Source organism: Octodon degus, unplaced genomic scaffold (genome assembly GCF_000260255.1).
Source record: "Octodon degus isolate 3935 unplaced genomic scaffold, OctDeg1.0 scaffold00009, whole genome shotgun sequence".
Lineage (NCBI taxonomy): Eukaryota > Metazoa > Chordata > Mammalia > Rodentia > Octodontidae > Octodon > Octodon degus.
This window is the reverse complement of record NW_004524585.1, coordinates 24,489,843-24,497,231: the sequence shown is the minus strand read 5'-3', so window position 1 is coordinate 24,497,231 and position 7,389 is coordinate 24,489,843. Positions and strand designations below refer to the sequence as shown.

The 7,389-nt window shown below is 36.9% G+C and overlaps 1 long non-coding RNA gene across 1 annotated transcript in view; it reads right to left on the bottom strand.

Moving 5' to 3' along the window:
• Positions 1 to 4,860: 4,860 nt before the first annotated feature.
• Positions 4,861 to 7,389, bottom strand: part of LOC111814395 — a 12,089-nt gene continuing 9,560 nt past the window's right edge. Inside the window, exon 3 of the long non-coding RNA XR_002819397.1 lies at positions 4,861 to 5,040. This is a non-coding gene — a long non-coding RNA (uncharacterized LOC111814395). The remainder of the gene's footprint in view (positions 5,041 to 7,389) is intronic.

The following is a 7,389-nucleotide window of genomic DNA, read 5'->3' as shown; positions in this document are numbered from 1 at the left end:
AACTGATATGAAAAAACAAATAATCAGTAACACAATTATAGTACTAAAACTTAACATTCCACACTCAGAAATGGATAAATCAAGTAGAAAAAATTCAACAAAGAAATGTTAGAATTAAACCAAGACTACAGATGAACAGATTTGTTAGATATCTATAGGCTCTTTCACCTGAAAACATCAGAATAATATTCTACTCAGCTGTCAATGGAATGTTCTCCCCAATAGATCATGTATTAACTGATTAAACATGTTTAACTAAATACAGAGGAATTGAAATCATCCCATGGTTACTATCTGACCATAAAACAGTAAAACTGGAAATAAATGACAAAGGAAACCAGAGAGATTGCATTAATAAGTGGAAATAAAACAACACCCTTCTCAAGCAACAATGGGCCATGCAAGAAATTAAAGATGAAATTAAACAGCACATATAATTAAATGATAATGCTGATACATCACCCAGAAACATAGAACACAATGAGTGCAGTCCTGTGAGAGAAATTTACAGCAATGAACTCACATGTCAGGAAAACAGAATGACCTCAAAAAAAAAACGACCTAATTTTTAACCTCAAACTTCTAGAAAAAGAAGAATAAATCAAACCTAAAGTTTGTGCAAGGGAGGAAATTATAAAGAACAGAAATTAATGCAATAGAGACTAAGAAAACAATACAGAGAATCAATAAACAGAAAAGTTGGTTCTTTGAAGAATGAATAAGAATTGATAAACTATTAGCCAACCTCATCAAAAAGAAGAGAAAAACTATTAATCCTAGCAATTAGGAATGAAAAGGGAGAAATCACAATGGATCCCATAGAAATCTAGGAACTCCTCAATACCTACTATGAGAAACTATATTTTAATGAGATGAAAAGCGCAGCTGAAATGGACAGATTCCTAGACACAGTTGAATTGCCAAAACTAAATCAAGAAAGTATCAAAATTCTAAATAAACTGGTATCAGTCAATGAAGTTGAAAATAATCACTAAAGCTTTACCAACCAAGAAAAATGTCTTAATTTTAAATCTCCTAAGAATCTTTATTCACTGTGCTACTTATGCCCTAACCATCCTGGTTGCGAAAGGGTAAAAGGATATACGTTGGATTTTCAGTAAATTAAGAGAATAAAAAACTAAAATTATCTTTATGAAATCAGACTGATAGTTTTTATTTTTTATTTATTTTTTTGCGATAATTTTATTGATAAACAAATAGCAATGAGACAGTTTCAAATCAAATCGCTAGGACAGTTTCAATAATTAACACACTGCATACATTCTTCTTAGTGGTTAATTGCTGTACAAGATGTGGACTCGACATCCTATTTACAAACACCATTAGAACAAATCATTCTATTCATTAACAGAATGTAACTATATATCTATCCTAACCACCTTGAATACACAGATACAAAATGGACATTCATCTGTATACCCTTTTTTTTGTTAAGTTCCGTTATTTGAATATTATAGGTGTGTTAACTCAGCAAAATATTCTAAAAGAGCCCAGTAGCCCATAATAGTATTGGATCTTGTTGACCTGAGTCCCCTACAGCTCAACATAACTAAGACCAAGGTAAAGCAGGACCTATGCAACAAGAGTTGTAGCTTTTTGGTCTGAGAAGGTCAGTGAAATGCCCTCAGGATTTATCCTGAGATCCTGTACCTCCGATTGTAGAACCTTTGTCAGTTAGACTGATAGTTTTTATTTTATTTTTTTTTAATTTTATTTATTTATTTATTTATTTATTTATTTATTTATTTATTTATGTGTGTGTATGTGTGTGTGTGTGTGGCCAGCTCAGCCCACCAGGGGGTGGGGCTGGCTGGCATGTGGTGCTGGGGGATTGAACTGTGGTCCCTGTGCTTGTTCTAAGTAGGTGCTTTAGACCACTGAGCCATCTCACCAGCCCCAGACGGATAGCTTTTAAATGGTGCTGAAAAACTGACAGGATTTTGCGAGCAGAAACTAGAAGGAAGGAAACTTGCGCTGGAAGGAAAACTTAATAGCCTGAGATGGAAACGAGGACAGCAGATCGTTGTAAAAGGAGTCTGGGAAAGTATCTGGGAACATATTTGCAAATTTTGGCCCCAGTCTTAGGAATAGCAGACAGCAAGGTTTATCTTAATTTGTTAGAGTAAAAAAATCTATTGAGTTTTAAGGATTATGTTTTTTTTCTTTTTTTTTATTGATCAGATTAAATATTCAGCTTATGCTTAAATATCATTCTGAATATGATGATCATTGTCTCATTTGCTATTAGCTAAGCAGGAAATCATCTTAAATGTTCAGTTAATGTAAGCCAGTCTTCCTCCCTTTAGACTCTTCTTTAGAACAGGATGGTCGTGAATATAGTTTGAAGAAGAGATTATTATGTGGATTCTGGCATCTTAAACTCAGATTCAATGGTTTATCTCTCTTGATGTAAACCCGGCTTCGTTTTACCATTGACGTCTTGAGAGTTAAAGCCATTTTTATATTCCAAATACTGTAAAATATAAATGTAATGAATTATATGGTTTTCTTCAAGTTCTGGTGAATCTCACTTCTAAATACTAATTTTATTTTATTGAATAATAGACATATGAAGACCTAGCATCAGATCTATGGATTGTTCCAGTATTTCTACAGTCTGTCTCTCTCACTCTTTTTTATGCCTCAGCCTGTGTTTCTGTTTCTTTGTCTCTCTGTCTCTGTCTCTGTCTCTCTGTGTTTCTGTCTCTGTCCCTGTATCTGTCTCTGTTTCTGTCTCTTTCTGTCCGTCTGACTCTCTGTGTCTCTGTCTCTCTTGAAGGACTGGCGATTGAAGCCATGGAGTTTGCATCAACCTCCATCCCCAGCCTTGTTTCTTTTTCTTGTAATTTGAGACAAGGCCTAGCTAAAGCTGGCTTCAAACTTGTGATCCTCCTGCCCGAAGCTTCTAAAGAGCTGGATTAGAGGACTGGAATAGCATATGTGACTTGGTTTAGTAGCCTTAGGAAGTCTAAACTCTATCTTACTTAGGATTCAGGATATTCTGTAGGATCATATTTTTATAAATTTCTTTCTTATAGCTCTCAAATCCACTGTATGAAAAATAAATGGAGTTGAACTGAGGCTTATTTCTCAAATCAAGGTGAGCAAAAATAAGGTTATTCTGAAACAGTGGAGCAGGTACCATTATTCTTCACATTATCTTTCAGCACTTAAAAAAAAAACACTGAGAGAGAAGTAAAAACAAGGAGAAAGCAAGTTGCTTTCCAGTCTTGCCATTGTGATGCTCTTATCATTTGTGTGCTCATATCTGAGAAGAAAGATTTGATAGAATGAGCTACGTGTAAAGACTTACGGAGTTTGTGGCATAATAACAGCGTTGCTTCAGACGTACCTTATTGCAGATTTAAGCATTTCACTATTTTTCCCCTTCTCTTCTCCCTGCACATTCTCTGTACTTTGTCCCTGGAGGCTGAGCCTATCATTGGTTCTGTTATGAACCTCGCTGCACAAACCCCAGTTTCTGCACTTTGTCCATCGGCTCTTTCTGCCCTCTGGCACTTCAGCTTTCATCTCTCCTATAGCCAGAATTTACCAGGCATGAAAAAGTGCCTCTCTTCTCTGAAATGACAGCAGAAAAGCTGCCACTTACACTGAGTGCACTTTCAGTCCTTGGAGGGAAGTAGGGCGAGTTCAAGTGAGGGAGATACTTCACGTAGCTTTGCTTCTCACTCAAATGGTTATGTAGCCATCGTCCCCGCAGCTGTTGCTTTTGTGGTAGTAAATAGGTCTTAATAAAAGTAGTAAATACAATCCTCAATATTTAAGCCTTTTTTATTTTTCTTTTCATTTGTCTATTAAATTTTAAAACTGCTATGAAATTACAGTGAATCCCCAACAATACCCTCAAACTGGAATTATTTTACTATTACATTTTCTTTTCCACTAAGTCTGATTCCTGTGTAGTTTCATGAAAGAGATGCTGCTGAGGCAGGCATTGCTATGGATGAGGGCAATTATATATACCTTGTATGGAGAATCTTGGATTTCATCCTGGTGAGAAGAGTAAGATAATCTTAAAGTAATATGTAATAACATTATTACACATGCTGAAAGAAGAATTGTACTTGCATTGTTCAGTATATTATATCTTTACCCACCCTCTACTGGCCAGTTGGCTCATTTTAATGGTTTCCCTTATTGACTGGAGGAGAATAAAGGTAAGCGCTGAAGAAGGATGTAAAGGTGGTTGTGGTTACCCAAGTGAGCATGAGGTTTGGTTGCATTTTTGCCTGACACATCCTTCCATGCTGCACTGTAGGAGAAACTGGAAGGAAGCGAAGGACACAGAGGACTTTGAATCAAGTTGCTGGAGTGTGGCTTCCACGGCCGCCATTACCATTGCTATGAGCAACGCCTTCTGCTTCTCCATCCTTGGGATTCTGCACCTATAAAATTTAGGAAGAATGTGCCCACCTCAGGACCTTTCTGAGGGATAGTTTGCTTTTCTTATAGTGTCAAACATAGAAATTGTGACACATCCCTCCTCCAGAATAAGACTAAGGATTATGCAGTTTAGGTCAAATTACCCCAAATGACAATATGACAATTCAGTTGAAAAACTAGCTAATAAGCTCTTTTTTTTTTTCAGTACTGGGGATTGAACTCAAGACCTTGCACTTCCCAGGCGAGTACTTGTTCTACTGAGCTATTTCCCCAGCCCCACTAATAAGCTCTTGTACATTTTTCTCATGGATAGAACAAGGGTTCATAAAAATACAGTTTTTTCAGATTTATCTTATTTTTTCCAGATAGAAAACTGTTTTGTAGGATAGAAACATTGAATCTCTAGTCATTTTACTTGTACCTTTTAATAATCTGTAGAGGAGAAGAAATAGCTCCTATACATACTGAGCATTAAAGCTCAACGCACTGGAGGGAATAGCAGAAAAAAGATCTTGGTAGTCTTCTACTGTTCTCTCCTGAAGCAGCTCAAGAAAGAATTTTCTGGTCTTCCTCCAGTGTAGGTCACAAGTTCCCCATTCCAGAGCCCTCTTCCTTCTTTGGAGAGAAAAGAAATGCAGATGCACATACAGAGAGAAGGGGTGAGCAAAGAGACCGTACTCAGGTTTCCTCTAGTTAGTGCCATTAGATCATATTCATTATCCTCAATCATATCACTGCACAGCAGTCTCCTTCTTATGGGTCTTCCTTCATTTCTGAATAATCCCCTATCTTATCTATGAACATTATAATGGGTGAAGAAAAACACCACCCTCACTTCTCTGCAGATTATTAAAAAGGCATAAGTTAAATAACTTCAGCTTTGATTTTGCAAATTACTAAAGAGCAGAATTCTATCTGGAAAATATTAGAGAGATCCAAAAGAAAACTGTACTTTTACGATTTTTTTCTCTCTCCACTTGAAACAGTTTAAATTTTTACATATCATTAGCTAGTTAAGTGAAATTACCCCGTGCATAAGGGGCAAATAGTATTGCATATATAACTTGTCAGTGAGAGAAAAAGGTATAGTGCTAAGTGAAAAGAAAGTAATTAGTCTGGAGAATCAACATACAGATGGCGTACTTTGAGGGACAAAAGAGAGTTGCAATGATTTAATTTATGTATTGACTTGAAAGGACTATGGGTGACCCAGAAATTTGGACAAACATTACCTTAGGTGAGTTTGTGAAAGTGTTTTGTGACGATTAGCATATAAATCAATAAAATGAGTAAAATACATTACTATTTCAGATGCGAGTGGTTCTCATTCAAATGGTTGAAGTCCAGAACAGAGCAAAAAAAATTAATTGTTTTTTCCCTGAAAAAGAGCAAATTCTTTTGTAGCGACCTTTAAGATGGGATATTAGAATTTTCCTCTCATCAGACTATAACTAAAAAGATCATATCTGCAAGGGGCTTGGTCTTCTGGTCTCCATTATATACTGGGTTATCAGGTGACTAACTTATCTTCCTGATTTCTGATTTTACAATTTTCTCTCTCTGTCTCTCTGTCACTGTCTCTATCTCTGTCTGTCTCTCTGTCTCTCTCTCCATCTCTCTCTCTCTGTCTCTCTCATATCTTTGCCATTCGTAGACATGTATCTCACATCTGTTTAGATATATATTTACACAGATAAATCAATTCCTATAGCATCATAATACTATGATACTGAGAGCAATAAACGCAAACTGAAAGAAGTTATTCAAACATTTTTATGAGCATCTCTCTGTTTCTATTGGCATGAAAGACAAAAAATTATTGGAGCAGTTGCCTGTCTTTTCTCCTTGATTGCTCATGACAAGCTTTTAGGTTTACAACATTTCCTTGCAGTTCAGAAGAAATATCTACAAGAGGTGGCAAATCATAATCTCACATAGCCAATATTGAACTATGTTTTACTCACTGTTGACTTTAGCTGTTGCCTTATGACAAAAGAAAATACAGATAGATGACTCTTTTATATCCCAATAGGTCTCCAAGCTGAAGAGCTCAATTTGGTGTGAAGGCTCAGCCTGTCTTTAGCATTCAATTTGTTTGACACCACCCTGCTGGGAAACGTAAGTGTACATATGAACAAAATGGAATCATATGGTATAAGTAGGAATGTATTTATTGCCTAATAATTTTATAGAAATGTTGGAAGATTTTCTAAATGCATTAACTCTTTCTTGCCTTTATTAATAAAAGATATAAAGAATTATATTGAGAGATGAAGAGAAAAGAAAAAAATGGTAGGGAAGTGCTTTATAACATTTGCTCTCAAAAACTGAAATACAGCCAGAGCACAGGCCCTGCGAGTGAGTGAGAGGACTGGGGCCACAGGATCCTGAACAGACCCAGAGTGCAGGCCCGGCAAGTGAGTGAGACGACCCAGGGCCGGGGATCCTCATTCCACCCAGGCTGCAGGCCCAGCATAGAACCCTTCAGCAGAACTCCCTGCAAAGAGGCTAGAGGCAAGATCCACCCAGCTGATTCACGGGCAGAACATCTTGCCAGAGTGACACAAAGGGTTCAACTCTAACGGCTGCAGCAGAAAGAAGTGGAGCACAGCAGCCAGATCTAAACAACACCCACCTGGAGGAATCTGAACTTCTTAGATCCGGACCTGGTGCTAAGGTAATTACTATCTAAGCTCTACACCAAAGGTCAGAAGACAGTGGTATACAAAATGACAAAGAGAAGAAACAAAATGCAGTCTCAGGCCTCGAGTCCACCCAGTACAAATGCAGAAGACACTAGCACTGAGGAAACTGGAAATCACACACCAGATATCTCAGAAATAATAGCATTGACAGTAAAGAATCAACTGCAGAAAGGTATAGAAGAAATCAGATCAGAAATAATTTCGGAACTAAAAAATGTAGTGGTAACTATAATCAAAGAAGTACTAAGTGCTTCTAAAG